We start from the raw sequence: 24,336 nt of genomic DNA on the forward strand, positions 1-24,336 counted from the left end.
AACAGCTCACCGGCTAACATAAACGACAACAAACCAATCCGCATCTTTTCTCCGGGCCTTCGACCGATTCTCCCGTTCTCCAATCAATCGCACTACGACCGCACCCGGGGCGATGATGTCACGGGAATGCCACGGCATCATGGGAGTTAACGCTTTGCCCGTGCGGCGAATCTGCTTCCATCAGTCGCTAACGGTCGCCGCGAGCACAAATTCGCCACGGCACACAAATGGACTGGAACAAAACGCACACAAACAGCGGGACAATTTTGGGGGAGCAAAAAAGTCAGCGTGTTACGTAAGCGCATGAATCCTGTGTGTGCGTGTGCGTGCGCGTGCGCGTGCGTGTGCGTGTGTGTGTACTGCATTGCGTTGAGGCTGGAGAACACTTCTGTACATCTGCCTTAATTGAACTGCACTCAAGCATAAATTAGTCCACCTCATGCCAACACTGCACTTTCTGCTGTGTGTGTGTGTGTGTGTGTGTGTGTGTGTGTGTGTGTGTGTGTGTGTGTGTGTGTTGGAAGCCTGCCTACACACACACACACACACACACGGACACGCACACGCACGCAAGGTGAACAGATCACAAAAACCTATTTTTACAACTTTTTGAACACACAATTCCAAGCCAGTTTCCCATTTGCAGCCCACCTTCTTTATTCTTTCTTCTTCCTTTTTTTCCATCTTCAACATAGTTTTCTTCTCTTCGTGATTTCATGCAGTCATTATTTATTCATAACCAATATTATTAGGATTTTTTTTTTTAAACAAAAAAGTAACTAAATTTCCAATACAATGTTGTAGCAAGATACAAGTTGGTGGGGGGGGCAAATGATGGCGCAGTCGAAAAACTTCAGTGAGGTGTTTTTATTTACACTAACACAGCATCAAAAATGTGAAAATGTTTTACAGTGCAAAACCAATCCCAAAAATATTTACAAGTTCCATCGGTCTTTTTTGCTACTTACTGTGGTAGCCAGTCACTGATTTTTGGATCCTTTTAAATACCCCCAGCCCCTCCCTCCGGGCAAACCATTTAGCCCATTGTGGGGTACAATACCAAAAAGTAACCAAAAATAACTAAAGCATGCAAATAAATAATATCTGCAACATATATTAACCATAACAAAAATCCTCCATTCACAATCCGTAACTTAATATCTCAAAAAAGAACAAACTCATTAAATAATAAACCAAACTACTTTTGTGGTATAGTCCATAGTCATGTGACACTTCAAGCGCGGCAAAAAGCGCCATTTAAGTGGGAATCAGGAAGTGATTAGGGTCCAGTGGTCGTTATCCAACGACAACCGTGTCGAGTGTCGAGTGTCGAGTGTCGCGTGTCGCGTGTCGAGTGTCGAGTGCGCACCCTCGGGACCAACAACGGGGAAAAGGAACGAGTCCAGGCGGCAGGTGAGCAGTTTGTGAAAGTGTCGAATTACGGGGCGAATTCGTGTGGGCTGTGTGAAAACAGTTTCCACGGAGCTCGTCTCCGCGGAAACGGAAGAGCGAGCGGAGCGCGCTCACGTGAGCTGCTCCACTCAGCTCGACGGCCGCGCGCTCCAGTCGGGGAGTGACGGACAGTCACAGGCGCGCCGTCACATGTCAACGTTGAAATGAAAGGCAATGCCATTCATCTGTTTCCTCCCCACCCTTCATAAAAAAAACGATTTTTGCTGTTTTTAATTTTTAATGAGGAAACATTTCAATATATAATATTGTATTTGATGAAAAAAATTATATATAGAGTGGAATAACTAGAGCTGTCAATCAAGTCGTCCAATTTGAATAGGCCTCAATTACAAAAGTCTCGAAGAGCTTGATTGATTAAAATTTGTAATCACAATTAATCTCCCCATTTCCCAAATTAAACGCCATTAATCACACACTTTGTCTGTACTAAATGTACAGTAAAAGTATATCCTTTCCACTCAATTGTGTGTGTGTGTATATATATATATATATATATATATTTTTTTTTTTTTTTCACCAATCAACCAGAAATTTGGGGGAATTTGTCTATCTTAACAAGGCACACCAAAAAGTGACCAAGACCCATATTTGGAATTGGACAGGAAGATGACTGTGTTGGTTTGAAGTAGACGTTCCTGGGACGCTTTCAACTTTGTCAAAAATCAGCCACAGAGTGACATGAATTCTGGTGGACATGTCAATCAAATCAGGACAGCTGAAAAGTCTCAGAACCCACGTGTGGAATTGTCAGTGGATATTTCAGGGGTGCAATTCCTTTTACGAGTTTTATGATATCAGCGGTTTGATTTCCTCGCGATTGTTGACAGCGAACTTGGAAGTGGCGACAAAGCGTTTCTTGTCACCGTTGCCGTGACAACACGCCCCACAGTCGCTCTAAAAGCAGGTGTTTGGTTTCAGCCTCCTCTGCCTTAAGTCTCCTCTTCCTCCCCTCCATCGTCCTTCTGTGTCTTTGTGTAAACATAAATGATAGATCTCCTCTTTCATCCTTTTCATCGCTGCGTATTCATAAGGGCTTTTTTATTTATGGCTCAGGTTTTAAGCCGTTTCCTCCTTCGCTACCTCTGTCTTTCTTTCACCGCTGCCGCCCACATCTCCTTTTTTTTTTTTTTTTGCTGGCAGCGAACAATTATTCGTCTTCTTTGAGGCACTCTCCACTAAAAAATAAATGCGGAAAAAGATTGAGACGACGGAATAGGAGAAGCGTTCTTGCGGTACTCTTATTTCCTCAATTACTGAACCCCCCCCCCCCCCCCGAAAAATGATTTGTCGGGTGTGACATCCTCTGAATACAAACCAACACCTCTCATTAGGGAAAGTACGTATCGTGTAGTTTTGCAAACCAAAACAGCAGCACTGCCAAGGGTCTCATTATGAATTGCTTGTTTGAAATGAGTTTACATATAGTATTGTATCATCATTGGGTTGAATAACTCATGGGGGTGCGAGGAAGTATCTGAAGCTGGCTGTTGTCTCTGGATCGCAGTCGTCATAAAGCCGCATTTCGGCTGCCGATGGAGGCTTATTAAGGAAGGTGAATAATAATAATAATAAAGTGTTAAAAAGGCAACTGATGAGGAGCAAGCGGCGTCCTGAGAACCTCCGTACGGGATCACCCAAATGCTTACGGTCGCTCATAAGGTTATTATGCTTTGGCATCTATAAAGGCACGTTCAGGAAAGTTTGTAAAAGCCGCGTATAAAGACAGCGGCGATGGAAAAAGCCGAGTGAGGAAGCAGCAAGAAGGTATTTCCGGCTGCTGCGGTCTTAATAATTCGGTGCCGTGATTGCAGTTAATTAAGGAAAGTCAAGCAAATCCATCATATGATGAAAGAGACCGTTTAAAGCCAAATATTTAAAGCCGCTTTTTGTCTCTGGGTTACAGTCTCACATAAAGCGGCATTTCAGGTGCCGTTAAAGGCTTATCAAGGAAAGTCTTAGAGAGCAGCTGGAAATGAACGTGAACAAAAATAGCATAAATACTTCTTTTTTTTTTTTAAGGGGGGAGGGGGTGACTGTATTTCAGTTTTACGGGACGATTCAAATGTTCCTTGCGCCTTCTCCCATCTGCAGTTGAGTACGTAAAGGCAAAGCCAATATTTCCGTCCACGTCTCCCTCCTGAGGTTTTTGCTGCGAGGAGGCAAAAAGAGATGGCGAGCGTTAATAGAATCTTAATTGGTTGATTAGGCAGGATAAAGCTCATTGATTGGCCAGCAGCGGAGGGCTCACCTGCGGTGGCTGCCGTCTAATTTGGCTAGCTAAATAGCAATTGAATGACAGGAACGCGCGTGCGCACGCACACGCACGCACGCACGCACGCACAGCTCAGCTTTGTCATTTTTGGAAAAAAGTCCCCATAACAACAGTTGAATGGTAGAGCTAGTGCCACACGAAGATAAGAAGACAAGAACACACAGACACACATGAGATAATATAGCGTGTGTGTTGCCTCATTTGTCCTAATATTTAGCTCCATAATGGCGCCGGTAGCACACGGGCCCAAAGGCTACATCTCAACAGTTACTCATTTGCACTATGAATATGAATATTCAATGAGTAAAAGACAAAAGTGTGCGTGTGTGTTCACTATCACTAATATTATTATATATTATTGGGCAGCCAATAGGCCAAGTTTTTTTGTAGCCGCGAGGCCGCCATATTGCTCCTCCCCAAGAAAACGATCCTCTGCATTTACAACATTTGAGACCGTACTTATAGAAACAGCATGATTTAGGAGGTTTGCAATTTGATAAACATAAACAAAAGGAATTCAGACATTTTAAAACTTGCCCTCAATACATGTATAAATTATTTAGCTTAACGATGTTTACAGGAGGAAACGTTTGCCAAATGTCATATTGGGGCCTAAGGAACTGAGCGCTAAAAGAAAAAGGGGGTCTTTAAAGCAGCACGTACCGTCCACTTGTTAAAAAATCGTGACAAACAACCTGTTTTGCTTCCCTTAAACTGGAAATTTGAGATTAAATTGAATTTCAAAAAATGAAGCATTTCGGTTAATGGATTGATGGAGAGTTCATCATGACGTCTGAAGAACAGTTCTGGCATACGTAAACCGAGTTGCCAGAGGTGCATGTTTCATTGGCCCATTCTTTGCATATGTGACAACAAACCCCAAAATGACTGAGACAAGTTGCCCCAAACTACCTTGTTGGCTAATACTTGCTCGAGTTAAAAGGCCTGACAAGAATCCTGAATCTCTATTCTAACGAGTCCACATGATTTGCTGCTTCAAAATATATGAAGTTGAATTTTTTTTGATTTGGGTTGTGCAAAACCGATAACTGGCACTCGTCTCAGCTCGCAACGTGCTATTGTCTTCTCAGGCAGTACACAACCCCCTGACCATTTAGGCAAAGAAAACTAGCATTCCACTTGTTCGTTGCGCCCTCTGGTGGAGAAGAAAATTGCAATGTGACAACTTACCCGCGATACAATTAGCCCCGGTGTCCCTCTACGGTTTGCACGCTTTGTTTTGAATCGGGCCAAAGAGCGGCAAGTGTCAGCCCATTGTTAAAGTATATGTAGAAAATATCCCAGTTTTTGTTTTGCTCGCATCATTTATGCTAAGCGTTACCATAGAAACCGTCGTTGTTACTATTTTGATGGCGCTTATGCTGCTCGTAGAGGTACATAAAAATACAGAGTGGATTTTGCATCTGTTGTTATAGCATTTTATTAATCTGCCAACACCCCCGCATCCCCCCGGCCTGCAAAAGTTATAGACTTGTATGAACTTGTCTGTGGCAGAATAAAGGTTGCGGTCCACTGGCTTGATTACAACCCCCCCCCCCCCCCGCCAACCCCCACCCCAACATATTTTTCATATCAGCATGCAAAGTCATTCCAATTGCAGTAAATGAGATTGAGCAATGTTTTAGAAGCTCTCATCAACTCTTGCGTGGCGTTCCCTCGACACCATTTAAAAGTGTAAAATATCACAGTGAGCCCCTTCATTGATTGCCATTTTTTGTTTGTGCTCTCAAAGGCGTCGCCGACAGAATAAAGACGAGATGTGAGAAAGTGTCGCCCGCCTGCCCGCCCGCCCGCCACTGTGAAGCATCAGCCAGGTAATGTGATCGGACAGGTGCGGCAGCAGAGATCAGCCAATGCCAGACTATATATAATGCCCCCCCCCCCCCCCCCCCACACACACACACACCTACCCCGAGCGACAGCATTGTGATCAAAGCGTAACAGGTGCAGGCTTTAATTGAAATTGGCCTTTTTAATAAAGCGGCGGAATAACAATGAAGCCAAAGCGGCTTAACGCGGCGAACGCGTTCTCGCCTCCCTCCCAGATGATTTTGACTCTCGCTTGATGTTGTGACAAATGCGATTGACTTGTTGCCTTTGAAATAAGTCATCATGGCTTTATTCCGGCAGCGCGGCGACGGCGTTCCAATGTCGCCCGGTCGAGCTTTACAACGCCGTGAGCGCTGTTCAGATTTGAAATTACAATGAAGAACAAAATGTGCAGTGCTGCTTTTTGTTGTTACAATGTTTTTTATAGCGTGTAATCGCAAAACAAAATAGTGCCAGGTTATGAGATTTTTATTATTATTTGTTTTTTTTTATATCTACAGTTTCGCAAACTAGGATTATAATATAGTTTTGGGTTTTTCATTATAGTTCAATTTTATTTAGTTTGAACTTTTGTTGTTAAATTTAATTTTGTTTTCATTAGTTTTTGGAGCATGGACCCCAGGGAGCCCCTCGGGACCACATGAGTAAAGCCCCTGGGCCTGTTCCAAAAATAGCTAACAGGATGTTGTAGAAAAAAAAAGGAAAAGCTTTATAGAAATAAAGTGTTGCTTATTGGTAATTATGTATTTCCGAATTATTGTGAGAACTTCTTTTTAATCCGTTTTAGAGTAATATTTACACTTGGAAGAAAGTCAAATAAAGAATTGGAAAAAATAAATAAAAGTCACTCCAGGGTTGAGGAACAAACTCACAACCTTCAGTTTGGGAGACAGCTGATCTACTCCCGCAGCTCCTGCTTTGTGTTCGTATGTCGCTCATGTCAGCTGGAATCTTCCCAACTCCAAGAGAACAAAAACAATGTCTTTGGTCTCTTGGAGATAAGCAAACAGGAGAAGTGGCATAGCTCAGGTGGTAGTGTTGCAGTCTCCCAAGCTGAAGGCTGTGAGTTCACTCCTCAACCCTTAAGTCTTTATTTTACTCATGATATTTACTGTATATATTATATTGTCCCCCAAAAATAACACAAATGCAAATGGAACACTTTGCCCGTACGAGTTCCGAGCATGTTATATCGACCTATTTTGCATATACCTGGATATTATTGTTCACACAATGCATTGTGGTTATAAATCCATTAATCCTTGTCAAATGTGTAGTTGAATGTGTGCCGTATTTAGCATGTTTATGTTTTTCTTATTTTTTTTTAAACAAACTGTAACTTTCTAAGTTGTGTGTAAAATAATGACATCCAGAGCAATTCCGTGTTTAAATTGCGTTGCTCGTCTGCGGATTGCTTTGGACATTACGAATTGATATGCTTTGATTGTGGCCGGCTGATTAATTGGTCCGACATTACTCTTCTTCTTATTTTTTATTTTTTTTACTTTACAAAATCGTCTCGCGGGCCGATTAAACCCGTTTGCGGGCCTGATCCGGCCCGCGGGCCGTGTGTTTGACACCCCTGATGTAAAGGATCGTCTGCGGTCAAAATGAATAGTGTGATTAATCTGTGTTGTTAATACATAATGAATGTGATATTTTTTTGTGATTAGTCAATGACTTAAAGCTTTAACTTCCAACTGCTTTTTATTTATGCAGCGAACCATGAGTGTGGATTTTAAACATAGAAGGGCCAAAACATGCCTTGTGAAAATTAAACTGCAGTAATGTATTGGGAATGCGGGCTTTAGAAAGGTCGCGGCAAAAAAAAAATTAAAATAAAATCTTGCTGCAGTCACAGAACTAATTCTGTGTACCAAAAACCAGGTCTGTGTACCCAACTTGATTTGAACTGGTTCAAAGCGGTCCAAGACATGGACTGAGGCCTCAGCAAGTGGAAAGGTCACGGCCCAAAAAGCCGTCTTGCTCCGGTCACGTCGCTAATGACACTGCGGGCCTGTTCTAACGAGAGCCATTCGCTCGGAAGTTGCTGAGACGTCGATCGTCTCCACGAGACGTTGGCGTTCTTCTTGGACATGTTTTTGCCGTCGCTCTCCGCTGCTTTATTAAGAGTTCAGCCAGGAGGCGTTGCAATCCTCCGCTAAACGCACCGGGAGACTCATTTGGCAACAAAAAGACCTCAACGAAAAAAGATGAAGATTAACGTGCGTGCGTGGCCTTATTTACGAGGCTCATTTACAGTAAACAGATGAGTTTGGGATTCTGTTGATGTGGCAACGGGGGGCGGGGGGGGTTGTTGTACATGGTGGTGTTTGTGGGAAAGACCGAAAGATGCCGAGCTGCTTCTTGCTCACAACGATCTATTTATCAATTCCCCATCCTCACACGTTCCTCCTCCTCCTCCTCGCTGACCTACTTGCTCAATCTCTTCACAGCACTTTCAATTCAACTTTCACAACACTTTTTTTGTTGTTTTCTTACATTTCTTACCCCCCCCCCCCCTTCCAACCCCCTCCTTTCTGCTGCTGCCGCATCATCACGTTCCCCATTCTTCTCCCTCATTTCGTTTACTTTAGATTGCTTATCGGTCCCCGCGACAAATAAGAGACAATTGGACCCTTTGCCGGCATTGTTTGTGCGCGCTCATTTTGTTTTCAGTCGAGAAGAATGTGGATGATAACAAAAGGGCGGGGTAATAATACCACTGCCACAATCGTTTAATTAACATGTAAATATAGAAAAATAGACAGCCTGGCGTTTGAGCCCATTTGAAGAAATGCATGTTAATTCGCCTCAAGCGTAATTGCCAATGTGTATTTTTAGAATGTACAATTATGCAAATGACATTTGGAAATGGAAGTGAACATGATGTGGAGGGCAACGGATGGAGAATGTATGTTAACACGCTGCTCTTTCAGCAGTTTGTGTTGCAGTGCGACGTTCTAACGCCTTGTCACTCAATCTTGTGGATTCGACTGTCAATTCTTGCAGGCTGCTGTTCTATTGGGCTCCGATTTGTGTTGGCAAAAGATGTGACGGTGCGTTTGTGTGCACGTCAAATGTTGTTACCTCATGGCAGTGACGGCCTATACACAGCATTCTGATGAACTCGTTTGCTCCCAAAGACGTATAAATACGTTCTATTGTAAATATTACCATGCTCCCAAAAATATATTTTTAATATGCAAGAGCATACAGAATGCTTTGATGCAGCTTCTGACATGGAGAGGTGCCTTAAAGCAATGCTAGTTATTACAAAAAAAATGGCTAGCAGGTGGCAGCAGAGTATAAGAGATCCACCAGGGCCATGTTGCAAACGTTTTCCCCCCAGTGTTTTACACAGATTTGTGAATTATGATGAAACTTGGCTATATTCTAATGCTAATTGCTGCAAAACGGGAACAGATAGAAATATAATTTTTTTCCTGGTGAAAGAAGAGACTAATCTTTCTTTTGGTAGGTTTCATGTTTTTATAACAATAGAAAACAATATTATGTGGGTCTTACAAAATCAGTCAAAATCCAGTAAACCAGCTGGGAGCGAAGGGGGTTACTTCACTGGCTCGCCTGCGTTTTTTATTTAACCACTCGGGATGAGATTCAGCATTGTTTAATTGTTTTATAGTGTCTGCTGTATTTTGTGTTATTAATTTGATACGCATTTTATTTAGATTTTCTTGCTTCAAGATTTTTATTATTGTAGCACATTGAGTGTGTAAAGTGTGCATTAAAAATATAATGTATTATTTATTTATGTATGTATTTATTTATTTGCCTATTTACTTGTTAATTAATTAATTAATTATTTTTTTTCTGTTCACAAGCTTTGGCTTCCCGATTTTAATTGTCATGCATGTTCGAAATTTTTTATTGACTTATACACTTACCTATACTTATGATTTTTATTAATTAATTTATTTTGAGTTATTTTGTTTATACTTGTCTTTAGTGGTTCACCTGCGTAAAATGTATTATAATTATTTGTTTAGATATTTATTTGCATATTCACTTTACTATTTACTACTTGTGTTAATTTATTCATTTATTTTTTCTTCAAATTTTTTCTGTTCACTACCTTTGGCTTCACTAATTATTTTATTTAATTGACTTATACACTTACCTACTTATGATATTTATGAATTTATTTAATTGCTGTTATTTTGTTTATACCGCTCGTTACTGCACGTTGTGTGCAGCGATGGTTGTTTTCAAGTTCTTTATAAATAAAGTTGAGTTGAGTAAAACGTTGGCTGACATGCTGATGTTGTCTGCCAGTCAGACAGGATTTCAAAAAGCGTTATTTTTGGCGTGACAGCAAGTGTGTCGACGCAAACCGCCGCCGCGCAGGGACAATGTGATCCGACAGCATCCGACAGCATCCGACAGCATCTGCACGCGACAAACGTGTTGACGGCGGTTGGCGCTCCATATTTGTGATCGCATACTTTATACACACCCTGCTTCCTCAAATAAAGAGGCGAGGCACTCAAATATAGCCAATTGGGGTAATAAGAGACAAGTTGTGCCCAATAAGACTGGAGTTTGAATTTCAATAGATTGACAGAATTGAAAATACAAGCATATAGCGAGACTCCAAAAATAAGGAAGTTATCAGATTCTTGGTGTCTGTTGTCGCTTTTCCTTTGACGGTGTATTGTAGACTCCTCGAATATGAATTCATTTTTTGTTGTTGATTTTAGGTGGTTCAATTCAACGTTGCCTTTTCTATTAGAACGGTTTAACAAAGATGGACGTCAGACTAAAGTTGCCCATTTTACGACTTATTGTTTAAATTTGGAAATTATCATCGAAGTTAGTTTGGTTTATGAAAATATTATTTATTTATTTATATTTATTACTTGACTAGTGGGTAGAGATGGACCCGATTTATTTATTTATTTATTTATTTTCAGGGCCGATATTTATTTAAAAAAGGAAAATACTGCTGTCAAGCAGAAAAATGATTGGAAAAAAAAAGAAAAATGAAATAAAACAATTAAATAGCCCCCTATATTTTTCTGCAGTAAAGTTATCAGAAATGTCAAAAATGACTAAATAAAAAGTAGTAACTTCACTTGTATTCATTTCAAACAAAAACTTGGGTCAGTAGCATCTCTTGTAAAATTAATCGAAAATGTAATGTGATATTTAATATTAATTAAATTGTTTGTTTTTTTTCTTGTTTTTTTTTTAATGGCCAATGCCGATATTTGTCAAAATGCCTCATATTGGTGCAAATAATTGGCCCAGCTGATCTTGACTTGATCTTGATTTGTGGCTTGAAAATTGAAGGTTAAGGCTTGAGACTCACTTGTGACTTGTTCATATGTGACTTACTCCCGATTCTACTATCCAATGGACTTTGGGGGTTACTCTGGTTCAGTGCTCAACATGGGAAATATTTACATTTCAATTTTAAAAACGTATGTGCGCTAATGATGATCATCATCATCCAATCTGCAGGTAGCCTGTCTGCCACTCAGGCCCAGTCCGTGTCAGAGTGATCGTATTAGCATAAATCAAGATCTTATCGCAGTGTGAGCGGCGACCTGTCGGGCGGCGGCGGCGGCGCATTAATGCTAGCGGCGGCCCGGGAACCAGATACGATTATACAGATCTGATGAGCAGACGACTGAGCCTTGATTGTGAGCCGGGGCTTAATTTACTGACAAAAGGTGGGAGGTGATAAGAATAGAATACAGGCGGGTGAGGTTTTTTTGTACCACTGCAGTTGGAGGTGGCCAGGGTACGAGATGGCATTTTTTGGTCTCGGGTGGCATTTGTCAAGGTGTGCCTAATGGCAAGGGTTGTTATTAGTAGCAAGGATGGCCGAGGTGGAGCGAATACAACTGGATTGAGTTGCTGGACGGTGTTTAGGATGAGGGCGGTGATTGGCTGGCGTCTTGTTTGGGCTTTCGGTTCTGAAGGGGCTGTGTTTGGAGGTCAAGGGTCGGCAACCGTTACTGTCAAAAGAGCTATTTAAGGCCAAATAAATACAGAAAAAGCAAGAAAACATTTGAACATTGTGATGAAGAGAAACGGTGTGTTCGTGTTCGTCTAACTTAGGCTTATTAGAGCTGCGCCATAACAGAAAAATATGCAGCATCCAATACGTAGATTCATTTTCGGCTACCTTTTTTTTCTTCCGTTTTTGGATTTTTATTTATTTATTGATTGGTTTATTTTTAACATTTTATGGCAAATTTTGACATTGTTTTCTGCCTTTTTTGCAATCAATTTTCTGTCCTTTTTGGCAATTTTGCGGACATTTTATGGTAATTTTCCTGATTTCTTCTTTTTTGGGGGGACATTTTACGGTAATTTTCAGACTTTCTTCTTCGTCTTTTTTTAAGGCATTTTATATTTACTTGTAGAATGTTTTCTTTTCTGCCTTTTTTTTATTTTTAAAATCAATTTTCTGACCTTTTTGGGCAATTCTAAAGACATATCATTGGTAAGTTTTTGCATTTCTTCATTTGTTTTTGGACATGTTAAGATTACTTTTTTGGACGTTTTCTAGCTAGCTAGCTCCCATGGTGCTCATTTACCTAGCCAGCTAGTTAGCATCAGAGGCTAACGCCAAACTGTGGCAGGGTTTTTATACGTTCTGGACCTGGATTTGCCACCTCTGCAAGTCAGGAAGCCAAGGTGACGAAGGTTAGGGTGGCACGTCTCAGGCTGCCGAGTTGCACAGATGTCGAGTGTCGGGTGAGGACGAGGAAGGAGAAAAATGGAGAGGACAGAGCGAGTGGTGGGTGTGTTTTCACCTGATATACTTCCTCGCTGATGCTGGCTCTCATTTGTCTTTTCTGGGATCAACTGCCATGGAATACTGATGCGCGCGCACACACACACACACACACACACACACACACACACACCCTTATTTTCACCCCCGCCATTTATTCTCTCAACACATAATCTACATTCTGTCTGCTCAACTGATTTCCTGCCTGGCGTCTCAGCTCCCCATGCAGCTGCACTTTGCCGACCCAGATTTCCATCCATCCCTCCATCCTCTCACTCACTCACTCGCTCCCTCGCTTCTCTCTTGTCGCTGACGTCATCGCTGTCCGATCGGTCTCGTCGTTTGGGGGTCGAGCCGACTCGTCGTCCTCCGTCGGCTCAGGTGGCGAGACGATGTGAAACGGGAGGTGTGGGACGGCGGCTCAAATGGGATGAGTCATGTGGCGTCATGTGACGCTATGCGGATGGCTGAGGAGGTCGCGTCTGAGCGCCCGATTCCCGTTCCGATTCGCAAAATGCTGTTCATCAAAACATGTGCTGACTCCTGGCACTTTGGTGCGTTGACTCTAAATTGTTTAATTTCATTGACGACTTTAAACAAAAATCATCTTCAATGTTTAAGACAATGACGTAAAATTGTTAGATCAATGATCTTCAATGTTCACATTAAAATACTAATTTAATTATCTAAATTATCTTCAATGTTTAGGAAATTGTGTACTGGCAGTTTGTTGTTTTGACAGTATGGAGGACCAAAACTGCCAAAATTTAAAATAAATAAATGACTAAATAAATAAATGACTAAAAGTTAAAATAAAAACAAATATAAAAAATATAATTCGAAATTAATTAATGTGTGTATAATTGTATGTGTGTGTGTGTGTGTATGTGTATATATATATATATATATATATATATATATATATATATATATATATATGTGTATGTATATATATAGTTTTTATTTCCATTTCTATTTTTTTGATTTAATTTTTGAATTCATATTTTTTTATATCCGTTTTTATTTTCACTTTTAGTCATTTATTTATTTATTTAGTCATTTATTAATTTTAAATTTGGCAGTTTTGGTCCTCCATACTAAAGTGTCTTTAATGTTTACAAAATAGAAACCGACCATGACTTTATTCTGGCTTTTGCCTAAACAGACTTTCAGTTATAGGCTAGGATTTATTTCCCCCCCACAATAATTAAAAAATAATAATACTTTGGCACATGTACTTCCACAAGGTAGCCTACAACAATACTACCTTGTTCGTATCACTTTTCTGAGGTCAGCGGTTTAATATGGTGACACCACTTTTGTTGCTGCCTTAAGCTTTTAGTGAGGTCGCGGTTTCTATTTTATGGCCCAAGAATGTTTTTCATTACGTGGCGATGTTGACCACCAAGTCCTAATCCAGGATTTCCCACTGAATGATACTGCAAACCAAGCAGAATAATTTGATCACATGTTGAATGCATAAATGAACAGATAACAGGTTTTAACGCGCCACCAGGCACGTTTGGCCTTTCCCTACCTGCTCCGTGAGTCATGTCATCCTCTAAAGTGAGTCGACGCAGTACAAGCTGGCGGCGTTGGTCTCAAAAGACAAGCTGGGCCAGAGCGGCTGAAACGTCCAAATCAGTTTTCCCCTCTCCAGGCGGCATGCTAGACTCTATAAATTGTTATTGTGTTGCTAACGAAAACACGTAAAGTACGTTCAACCTGTGAGATGACGTCAAATGCTCAGTTTACACAATCCATTTTGGATTCTCACAATTGTCTTTACAAAAAACGTATTTTAGGTTGGTTGAAGTCCCAAAAATCGTCCGTTTACAAAACATGTGCGTTAGCTTCGTTAAATGTTTGGAACTGACAATATGCAGAAATGCAAGCTTACTAATCTTCAAAGCTTACATGTTGGGATTTTTCAGTAGTGGGGTTTCCATCTACCCGTTTTTATTCAAATTTTCAAGAAATGCAAAAATAAAACGGAATGTAAACGCTAGAAATTCAAAATACGCAAAAATGTTTTTTTACACTTGGAGGGGGTGAATTTTGAAGCGTATCGAGAAAAAAAGGAAAATGCAAATTTTGGCAATGCGAATAAGATCGGATACACGTCGCACGTTTTGACCGGATATTACGTCACACGTACGTTTGTCGTCCCAAAGCAATGTCGGACAATAACGAAGGTATGTTTGGGGGGGGATGACCAAACAGAAATCTTTTTGGAATTAATTAAAGAAGCAAATATTCATGTAATTTTAGATGGAAAACGGCAAAGAAACGCTACAGAAACTCATATGACGTCATCGCATGGCGCAGTCGCTTCCTCGTCTTCTTCATCTTTTTTTTTTAAATTACTGGTGGATCACATCTCTATGGTGTATAGCGCCACCTACAGAGGCGGAGTCCCCTCTCAATGTTCGCAAAAGAACAACAGATGGAAACGGGCATACGTCGCTTGTCCGTTTTGCGCATTTTCAGTAAATTCGCTTACAAAATTCAAAACAATTGGGTGGAAACCTGACAGGGCGGTGTGACGTGCCGACGCCACAAGGGGTAGGCGTCGGTCACATTTGGCCAACGTCTCATTGGTGTATCTTGGCCTTAAAGTGACCTTCAGTGTGCCAGTGACTTCAGGCCACCGTTCCGTTCCGTCTTCAATTCCGCTTATCCGGGGTCGGGTCGCGGGGGCAGCAGCTTTAGCAGGGAAGCCCAGACTTCCCTCTCCCTAGCCACTTCAGCCAGCTCCTCCGATGGGATCCCAAGGCGTTCCCAGGCCAGCCGTGAGACGTAGTCTCTCCAGCGTGTCCTGGGTCGTCCCCGGGGCCTCCTGCCGGTAGGACATGCCCGGAACACCTCCCCAGGGAGGCGCCCAGGAGGCATCCGAACCAGATGCCCCAGCCACCTCAACTGGTTCCTCTCAACGTGGAGGACACTTCAGGCCACCAAGCTTTTTTTCTTTTTTCCATCTCAATAAAATAAGAGATGAAATATGAGGGTAGAAAGTCGGCAGTGTTTGGCTCCAAAGATTGAGAGCAGCAGCGCATTCTGCCGCCGCCGCCGCCGCCGACCGGCTGCCATTTATCTGGAGGACTGGAGCGCCATTAAAGGAGCATTGTGGGGCGCATTGATTTCATCTCTGGCGTTGGCCATTGTTTCGCTGACGGATGGACGAGGGATGACGTATAGAAAGTCGACTTTGTGAGTCTTCCAAGAAAGCACCACTAAGTCTAACCCGCCCCCAGCCCCCCACTTCGGCTTTTCGCCGACCAGAACTTAATGAATGTCGTATGCAGCTGAGAAGTCGTTTTTGTTTTTGACCGCTCGCTATCTGTGCGGAGGAGTTCAGAGATGGAGGCCTCAGTCGGGGCCAGACGGCGAGATGAAGGAGCTCATTTCTTCCCTAAAATGTCAAATGAAAAGTTGGTTTGAAAGTGAAACTCAGCCTATTAAAAATTGGGAGACACGAGATGTTTTTCAGCTTTTAGAAGGCAAACATCCTGGATTTTTGACACTTTGGAGCCTCTGGAACCTTCGTGTCCTCATGAACATGACTACTTCTGATACTTTTTCAGTACTTCGACTATTACTACTACTTCCACCACGACTACCACTTTTTTGACATCTCATTCCGCACCAACCAACATCTTTTTTGTATAGAAAAAAAATACATAATTACTGCCACTTTTGAAAAATAGTTACTTTTACTTTTAAAATGAAATAAAATGAAATAAACTGTGTACTCCAGAATTAATTTCCAATTTTAATGTACATTTTAGTAAATGTATTGCTTTTGTTATGAAAGTGTGATTTTAAAATTTTAATAATATTTTCGTGAATGTATTGTTATTGTTGTATTTTATTATTTTATTTTACTAGGGTGACATTTATGATCAGTCTCGGGACTGCAGATGAAAAATAGCCTTTTGGCTAATCCTGGCATATTTACTGTAATGCTTATTAATATGTACTGTCCCTGATACAAACCAATCAATCAATCAGTATATAATCCAATATACAAATGTAATTTTTTAAATTTAATTTAAAAAAATCCAAATTAGGGGACAAATAGCATTATTTAAATTACATTTTTGGGGCTTAAAAGTGTAACATGTAACATTTTAATGTGATTAAAAAGAAAAAATTGGTACCAGTATTTGTTTAAAAAAATGTATCATGGAAATGTAATGTCATATTTTTGTGGTGGAATTATTATTTTTTCTTCAATCATTGGTACATTTTTTTCTTTTTGTTAAAACAAAATTTCATACAGAAAATGTTAAAAGGGGGAAAAGTTATATTTTTCGATTTTTTTAAATGTAATTTAATAATTTTTTTAAATCAAAATTTAAACATTTAAACTTTGTGAAAATGTTTCATAAAAAAAATAAAGAATTCAAAAAAAAAATTGTGGAAAAAATGCACTTGTACTGAGAAAATGAAAATTTTATAGGGGAAACATTTATTCTTTTTAGTCCTTTTTTCAGATTGTTACATTTTTCTTTTTTGTAAAAAAAAATAACGCCCAAATTGAACGTTTTAAAAATGCACCCAATTTTGAACATTTGTGAAAATAATAATGATAATATTAATATTAATAATAAAGATGTTAATATTATAATTGCTACAAGTTACCATGATCATTTTGCGGGAAAATAATGAGATTCTTCATTGTAAATGTGTTAGTTACAAAATGTTGAGGGTACGCTCGTTAATAAACATGTGGTTGGGGGTAAAAAAAAAAAGTGCCATGACGCGCGACATGACAGTTTGAGAAGCACGCCCTCTACTTGTAATCCCCGTCAGTATGGTCTGTTGGTAAAATAACTTGACTAACTTTTGAGCCAAACTTGTGCTTGAGGCGTTTGTGTGATGCCAAAGCATCTGGTGGCATTTGGCGGCGGTGAAATTGGTTTTCAACGAGCCATCTGTGTGCTCTCTTTCCAAATTAAACATCTCACTTCACCGCCGTACACAAAAAGTGTGGAATTTATTTGAACTGCGGAGAGAACAGACATGCTTTCATTGCTTTGTTACCTCTGCCAAGGACGCGACGCTGGCCTGGCCTTCCATTAGATTTGTTTTGAAAACCACCAGCCATGTATGCAAGAGTGAAGTGACGCGGAATTCCATACATTGCCGACGATATGATGCATTCTAGTTACTCCCAACGTGACATGTGTTCTCTCCAACCTTAATGTGAACATTTCCTCAAATCAAAATGCTCTGCGTATAAATTGACGGGGAGGAGGGGTCGAACCCCAAACATTGAAAAAAAACCCCACTCACTTTAAAATTGTGGAAGAAATTTTATTTATTTATGTATTTTTTTTGATAAAAATCAACTCACTCAAAAATTGAGGTGCTACGTCTGTCCTGCATAGACAAATGTCAAATCTGCAAAAAAAATATTAGTCCTTCTGGTTGGTGTGGAATAGGGAAAGTATAAGAAGGGTTGTTTTGTGCAAAACAAAACACATTTTTTGGATTGTTTGGAAAAAAAAGGGTTGGGTTAAAGGTTGTGTCAAATTGACCCAGTTTAGTGGGTCGGTCCAATTTTTGACCCAAACTGGTCTTTTTTTGACCCATCAGTTTTAAGAGTGCAAGTGCTGTAAATGCAATTTAGCCATGCCTGCCATCTAGTGATGAATGATGACATTACAACTTAAAACACAGCCAAAGCATATTTGGAGTTCGGTGATTTTTTTTCCCTTCAGTATTTTTTCATAAAATGGATGGGTGGATGGATTTTGTTTAGTTTTTTTCCCTCACACGTCATTTTGTGCCAGCCGCGGATGCCGGAAAAAACTGCATCACACCATCGGCAACGCGATATTGCACTATAATTCAATTCACTCGCACGCACACACTCCCTTGAACCTGTTTTATTGGACATTATTTTAATTCATATTTCATCCTCGGCTGCTCTATTCCAACCTGATCTATTATTCATGGTTCTGTTTAAAAAAAAAAGAAAAAGAAAAGAAAAGAAGAGTGCGAAGGTCACTGATTCACGCTCGTACCTCTTTGGCTGTCCACACTCTACACACAACGCCATAGAAATGATGACATCAGCATTGTTTTTGGTTTTGTGGAAGTTCAGCATGAGTCCAAATGACAAAATTGCTGTATAGCTGTGATGGACTTTTTTTTTTTTTTCCTTTCTCTTGTTGAATGAAACGTTGTGTGATCACATTAACAAGCCAGTGCGAAAAAACACGAGAGGCGTTCCGGTGTCTAAGCAGGCCACAATATGATTGGCTGCTTGCAGAGCTGAGTGAATGAGACGCCTCTTTTAAGTGGGGGCGAGTCGCCTTTTTTTTACATTTTTATTTTTTAAACTTGTCGGCAAGCAGAGAGGAGAGGGGAGGCACGAGCGGTTACGCACGGAGGAGGAGGAGGAGGGTGAAGGGAGGAAGGTTAGACAAAAGAGACGTGTACTTACTCAATGCCTATTTACTTGTCCGAAATATGAATACAAAAATAAATAAATAAATAAACAAACGAATAATCATAGTAAATGGTTCCAGTGGGTCCTAATTAGCCCCAAGGACGTCATGAATTGCCCATGGGTGTGTTCTGAAAATATCATGCCCGTGTTGGGACTCTGATTTACAAAGAATTCAAACTGAAGAAGGTTATCATTTATTGATTTTTTTTTTCTTTTTTATTGATTTAACTTTAACATCCTACACATTTACTAATGTACCAAATATTCTATCGTTTGTTGCTAAATAATATAATCATGATAATAGTACCTTACAAAGAATGTTGATTACTGTAATGATACTGAGCGCTTTTTGTAAGACTTTTCATCCATAAAATGTTCCGACTTTCTTTTAATAAGATCTTATAATTTACATAATTTCTTGGAACAACTCGCTTCATTCTCACTTTTTTCTCTGAAAAATACAAATGAATTTCTGCATGCTCTTGACGTTTTATGGCGAAAAATGAAGGCTCCTGTATAACATTGTGACTTTGTTTAAAACGTTACTCTCGTAAGATTATTACTTTGTATTAAAAAGAAAAGGAAGATTACATTTTATTAAAAAAAACAATATTTTAAGATTCTAACTCCTATCTCAACAAAACCTGCAACTTTATTCTCTGAACATGTTTCCATTTTTTTTCACAAGATTACATATTTTATCCCCCAAAAAAGACTCAGACAAAAAAATGCAACTTATTTTTGTAATATTCAGACTTAGTTCTTGTAAGATTGACTTTTTTTTTTTTTTTAAATATAAAAAAACAACAACACACAAATCCTCACATGTGATCATTTGAGGGGGTGCGTGGCGCCATGGCGGGTGCGTCAGCTCATTTGAACACCAAAGTGACTTCAGTGTTGCTCTCAGCTCCATTTTGAGACGGTCTACATCTTGATTTGAGTTTGTCTTGTACCTTTTCCGACTCGTAAATAAGAAATGAAGGAAGTGCTCAAAGCGCCTGTAACGAAATGCTAAAAATACTTTGCTTGGACACCTGAAAGTGGCCCGGAAGGAGTGCGTGCGTGGGAACTCATCACCAAAAGTTGAACTCTTTGGCGAATCCGTCCAATTAAAGCGACTCTTGCCAGTCAACCAAATCTGCTTTTTTCAAAGGAATCGTCTGAGTCTGGAGTGTTTCCATTGACTTTGCTGACTCGGGTCAGTGGACCAATTCACGTCAGTATCCAATGTTTTCCGTGAATCTCCATTGAGGTAGCTAGCTTTGAGTCAGTGATCCGATTCAACAAAATCATTTGATTCGGTGTTGTTTCCGATGAGTCCGTTGACTCGAGTCGGAAAAACATCTCATCAACGTCCAGGCTCGAGGACTGTTAATTATTTGAGTCTGCAATGTTTCTGACGGTCAGCTAACTCGACTCAGTCCTCTGATTTGACTCACTCACCTTAGTCTGCCGTGTTTCCAACGAGTCCACTAACTCCTGCTAACTCCTGTCAATGAACTGAATCTGCCGACTGCGGTAATTCTGGTGAGTTAGCGACCTCGGGTCGGTCACTTGATTGAACGGAATCATTTGAGTCTGCCGTGTTTCAGTCAGAGAACCAAATCATCAAAATCCACAGCGCTTGCTTGAATCCACGAACATGATTCAGTTGACCCAATCATTTGAGTCTGTCGTGTTTCTGGTGATTCTGCTACCTTCAGTCAAACACCCGATTCGTCGGAATGATCTGACTCCGCGTTGTTTCTGTCGAGTCGCCTGACTTGAGTCGGTGAATCCGATCTCCTGAATCCGTCGCGTCTCCAGTCAACTTACTGATTTAAGTCAAATAACTCATCTCGGTCCGCAGTGTTTCTGCTGAGTCCGCTAACTCTTGTGAGTAGCCGATTCTGACTCGTGTTAGCCAACCAGATGATCTGAGTCTGCCATGTTTCTGATGGTCTGCTAATTGGCATCAGATTCAACTCAGTCAGCTGAATACGCTGTGTTTCCATTGAGTCCATTCAGTCAGTGTGTCTGCTAACTCCTGTCAACGAAGTTAATCTTCTGAATCTGACTGAGGCCATGTACACACGTAGCAGGGTATTTTTTTTTAAAAATGGATATTTCTCTCCTCTGGGTGTAGAAAAAAAATAGTGTCAACACCACCACGTTTGTAGAAAAGAAAACATCCATGAATGCGTTTCTAAGTACGTTCATAACAATTCCAGGCCTTAAGGTGGCAGCAGTTTCCCAAATCCTATCCAATCAGAGTACGCCTCCGTCTGGCGACGCCACTTCCACAAATTGGGCCGACAATGAGATGCATGCCAGTCGTTAGCCAAATACGCGGTATCGGTGCTGTCAGCGCACACCACTTTTTTTTATTCATAAAAAAATTAATACAGTCAATGAGTACATCATAAACAGAGCGTAGAGGAAATCAAAGAGGATAAATACAAAATCTTAAAAAGCTTCACTTGTCTTTTTTTTTAACAACCCCCCCCCCCCCCCCCCCCCCCCCACTCACTCACCACACACACATACAAACATGGTCTCCTCGGCAGGAAAGCAAATCCACGCCGCCTTTTTTTCCCTCTTCTTTTTTAACAACTTGAGGTATGTGATTGAGTGACGTGTGTAAAAGACGATGTAAAACTCCGTGTACTGACGGACGCACCCGACCGCGGTGCCGGAGAAATACGCAAATCTTCACTTTGGCTGGAGTTTTTGGAAACCTTCGTTTGTAAAGAAAAAAAATCCCCGCGGACGTGTGGACGACAGGTAGAGCCGCAGAAAAATATCTCCAGTTTGCAAAAAAAAAAAAAACCCCGGCTACTTGTATACATGGCCTGAGGTATTTCCGATGAGTCGCGATTAAACGGGAATCATCTCAGTCTGTTGTGCTTCAGTGAAACAAATCAACTGAACCGTCTGTGTTTCCAGCGAATTCACGGACTCAATCGATTCAAGGCGAGTCTGCGTCTTTCTTAATGAGTCCACTCGCCCGAGCGGAAGAACCGAACCGCCTGAACTGTCAGTCTGCTAACTCGTTTAAGTCGTCCGATTAAAACCAAACCGATTTGAGTTCACACTATGTCTGGTGGGTGGGCAAGCCGGAGCCAGTCACACGATTCAAACTAACTCACCTGATCTCGCTGTATTGCGTCCGCTGAGTCCAATTAATGAGCGCGAGCGGGCTCACGGGTAGCGGTCAATCGAACGGTCCGAGTCGATGGCGTTTTCGCTTGACTTTGCTGCGTCATCGAGGTCTGTGCTGCGTCTTCACACCACCGACATATAGTCGTTGACCTTTTGCTACGTTATTACACCGTTGCCTGCCATGTTGTGACCGCTGACGCACGCACGCACGCACGCACCCACGCACAGTGAGTGTTACCTAACTGACATTCAGTCAGGCCGCCACGACCGGCTCGCTGCACTCTCGCCCGGAGCGCATACTCCCTCCGTTTGGGCGGCGGTCCCTCATCCGACCCAAACCCCCCCAACGAGCCTTCTCAACCCCACCCACACATCGCCATGTACTTCATTTAGTTATATTTTTATGTGTCATTTTCAATGTTTTTTTTTATTTAAGAGCATTAGTTTTCATCCATTGAGGTTTATTACAATTACTGAATTTGTTTAGCTTTTGTTTTAGTCATTTGTATAAATGAATATATTTTACTAATATATATTCATCTGTTATTTTAATTTATTTTATTAATATATTGCGTTTTTTCTTTTGACATAATTTTTCACGTTTTCTCTTTTAATAAAAAAAAAAACATTTAGGTTTGCGTTCTAACATTTATTACTCATTTTTTCAATAATTCCTTTTTCATTTGACTTAGTTGTTTTCCCCATTATTTTAATGACTTTTTAAATGTATTCATCTATCAAATGACCTTTGCGGAAACGACAGCCTTCATAAATGTGTTCCACTAAATGTTACGTTTTAATTCATCGCAAACCGCCGCTTGTGTTGCATTCAAGTTCAAAAAGGGAAGATTAGATAACGTGGCAGCCATCGACGATCACTCTCGTGCCCTTTTGTCACGTTGGCATTCCTTGCTCTTAGTTTGCTCTTCATCACCATCATCATCATCATCATCACCAATTGTGCGGCCTCCTGACCACACCTGCGAGCATTTAAGCAGCCAATGACTCTTCCGTTGTCCCGTGTGCGTGTGTGTGCGTGTGCGTTCGTCTGCAGGTGTGAATAATGAGGTGATTTTTATTCGTCCTCTCGTCCTGTCAGGACCACTGATTCAATTTGTATGTCGAGATGGAAAGGGCTGATAGTGGGGCACTCTGTGTGTGTCTGTGTGTGTTTCTACGGGAGGATTCTCACCCTTGAGACGACACTCGGAGATGCTGAGAGATTTTGAGGCTTTTTTGACAAGCGTGTGTGTCTGCTTGTATCACGTGACCACCATCAATAATAGGTCATTACAGTTCAAACCCAACAGTTGTGTGTATAACAATTATTTATTTACACATTTACTAACTAACTAACTAACTCAAGGATGAACTGATAGAACGAAAGGCCAAACTGCTTCTAACCCACTCGTTAACTAAATAAATCCATCCATCCATTTTTCTGAACCTCTTCAAAATAAATCAATGCGTGACTGACCCGACTAACTAACGAACCAAATCAATAAATGACTGACTGAGCAACTGCGTAATCGCCTGACCAACCGACACACCGACGAGCTGACAGACTAACTGATGGTCTGACTTAAGTAACTGGCTAACTGACCGATAATCAACTGGCTTAACTGGAAGGTTGACTAACTAACTGGCTGACAAAGTAACTAACTGACAGACCAACTGCATAACCGACTAACTGACCAACTAGCCAGTTGAATAGCAAACTTAACTGACCAGACCAACAACCAAATTACGGTCGACCTGACTGAATAAGCAATTAACTAACCGACAAACTGAATGACTGACCGATCAACCAACAAATCAACAAACTGACAAGCAAACTAAGTGACTAATTGAACAATTAAGCAACTAACTGACCGAGAGATCAACTCAATGTATTCATCTGACAAGCCGGCCATCTGACTGACTAACCAACAGACCGCACAACTTCAGGCTACTGACTGACCAACCACCCAACCAATCAAACAACCCCCCCAAAAAAGTACATGAAATCCTAAACTTGCCGCAATTTGTGCTTGGCGGACGAAACAAACCGACCAGCTTGCCGTTGGAAGAGGTTACACACACACACAAAAATAAATCTCGTAGAGGACAAACAAAATGAATCACAAAGTTTCATCTGCGGCGTAACTGCCAGAAACCAGACACACCCGGCTCAACAGATGGAGCTCGTTGCCAGTGTGTGCGTGCGTGTGCGTGCGTGCGTGCGTGCGTGCGTTTGCACTGCGCTTCCTTCAAACAACAGGAGGAAAATACAGCAAACAAACACACACTAATGGTTTAGTTTAGGCTTTTAAGTGGACCGATGGTTCTGGGCAGCAGAGATTAGCCTCCCCCAAGCAGATTAGCACT

The 24,336-nt window shown here is 41.0% G+C and overlaps 1 protein-coding gene across 3 annotated transcripts in view; it reads left to right on the plus strand.

The window, feature by feature from the left end:
* The window catches only part of LOC147169149 (protein ELFN1-like), a 79,907-nt gene that overhangs the window by 38,569 nt on the left and 17,002 nt on the right, over nucleotides 1-24,336 (plus strand). The window contains exons 1-2 of one of the 3 annotated variants that reach the window (XM_086083313.1): nucleotides 1,279-1,413; nucleotides 5,499-5,580. The exons of 1 other annotated variant lie outside the window; for it this stretch is intronic. The gene's annotated coding sequence lies outside the window, so the exon portion shown is untranslated. Of the gene's footprint in view, nucleotides 1-1,278; nucleotides 1,414-5,498; nucleotides 5,581-24,336 lie in introns of those variants that run through there. One more of the 3 variants, XM_086083312.1, reaches the window with a different exon arrangement.

The sequence above is a fragment of the Leptonotus elevatus genome, chromosome 8, assembly GCF_054856555.1.
Source record: "Leptonotus elevatus isolate MCC_2025b chromosome 8, RoL_Lele_1.0, whole genome shotgun sequence".
NCBI classification, from domain to species: Eukaryota; Metazoa; Chordata; class Actinopteri; order Syngnathiformes; family Syngnathidae; genus Leptonotus; species Leptonotus elevatus.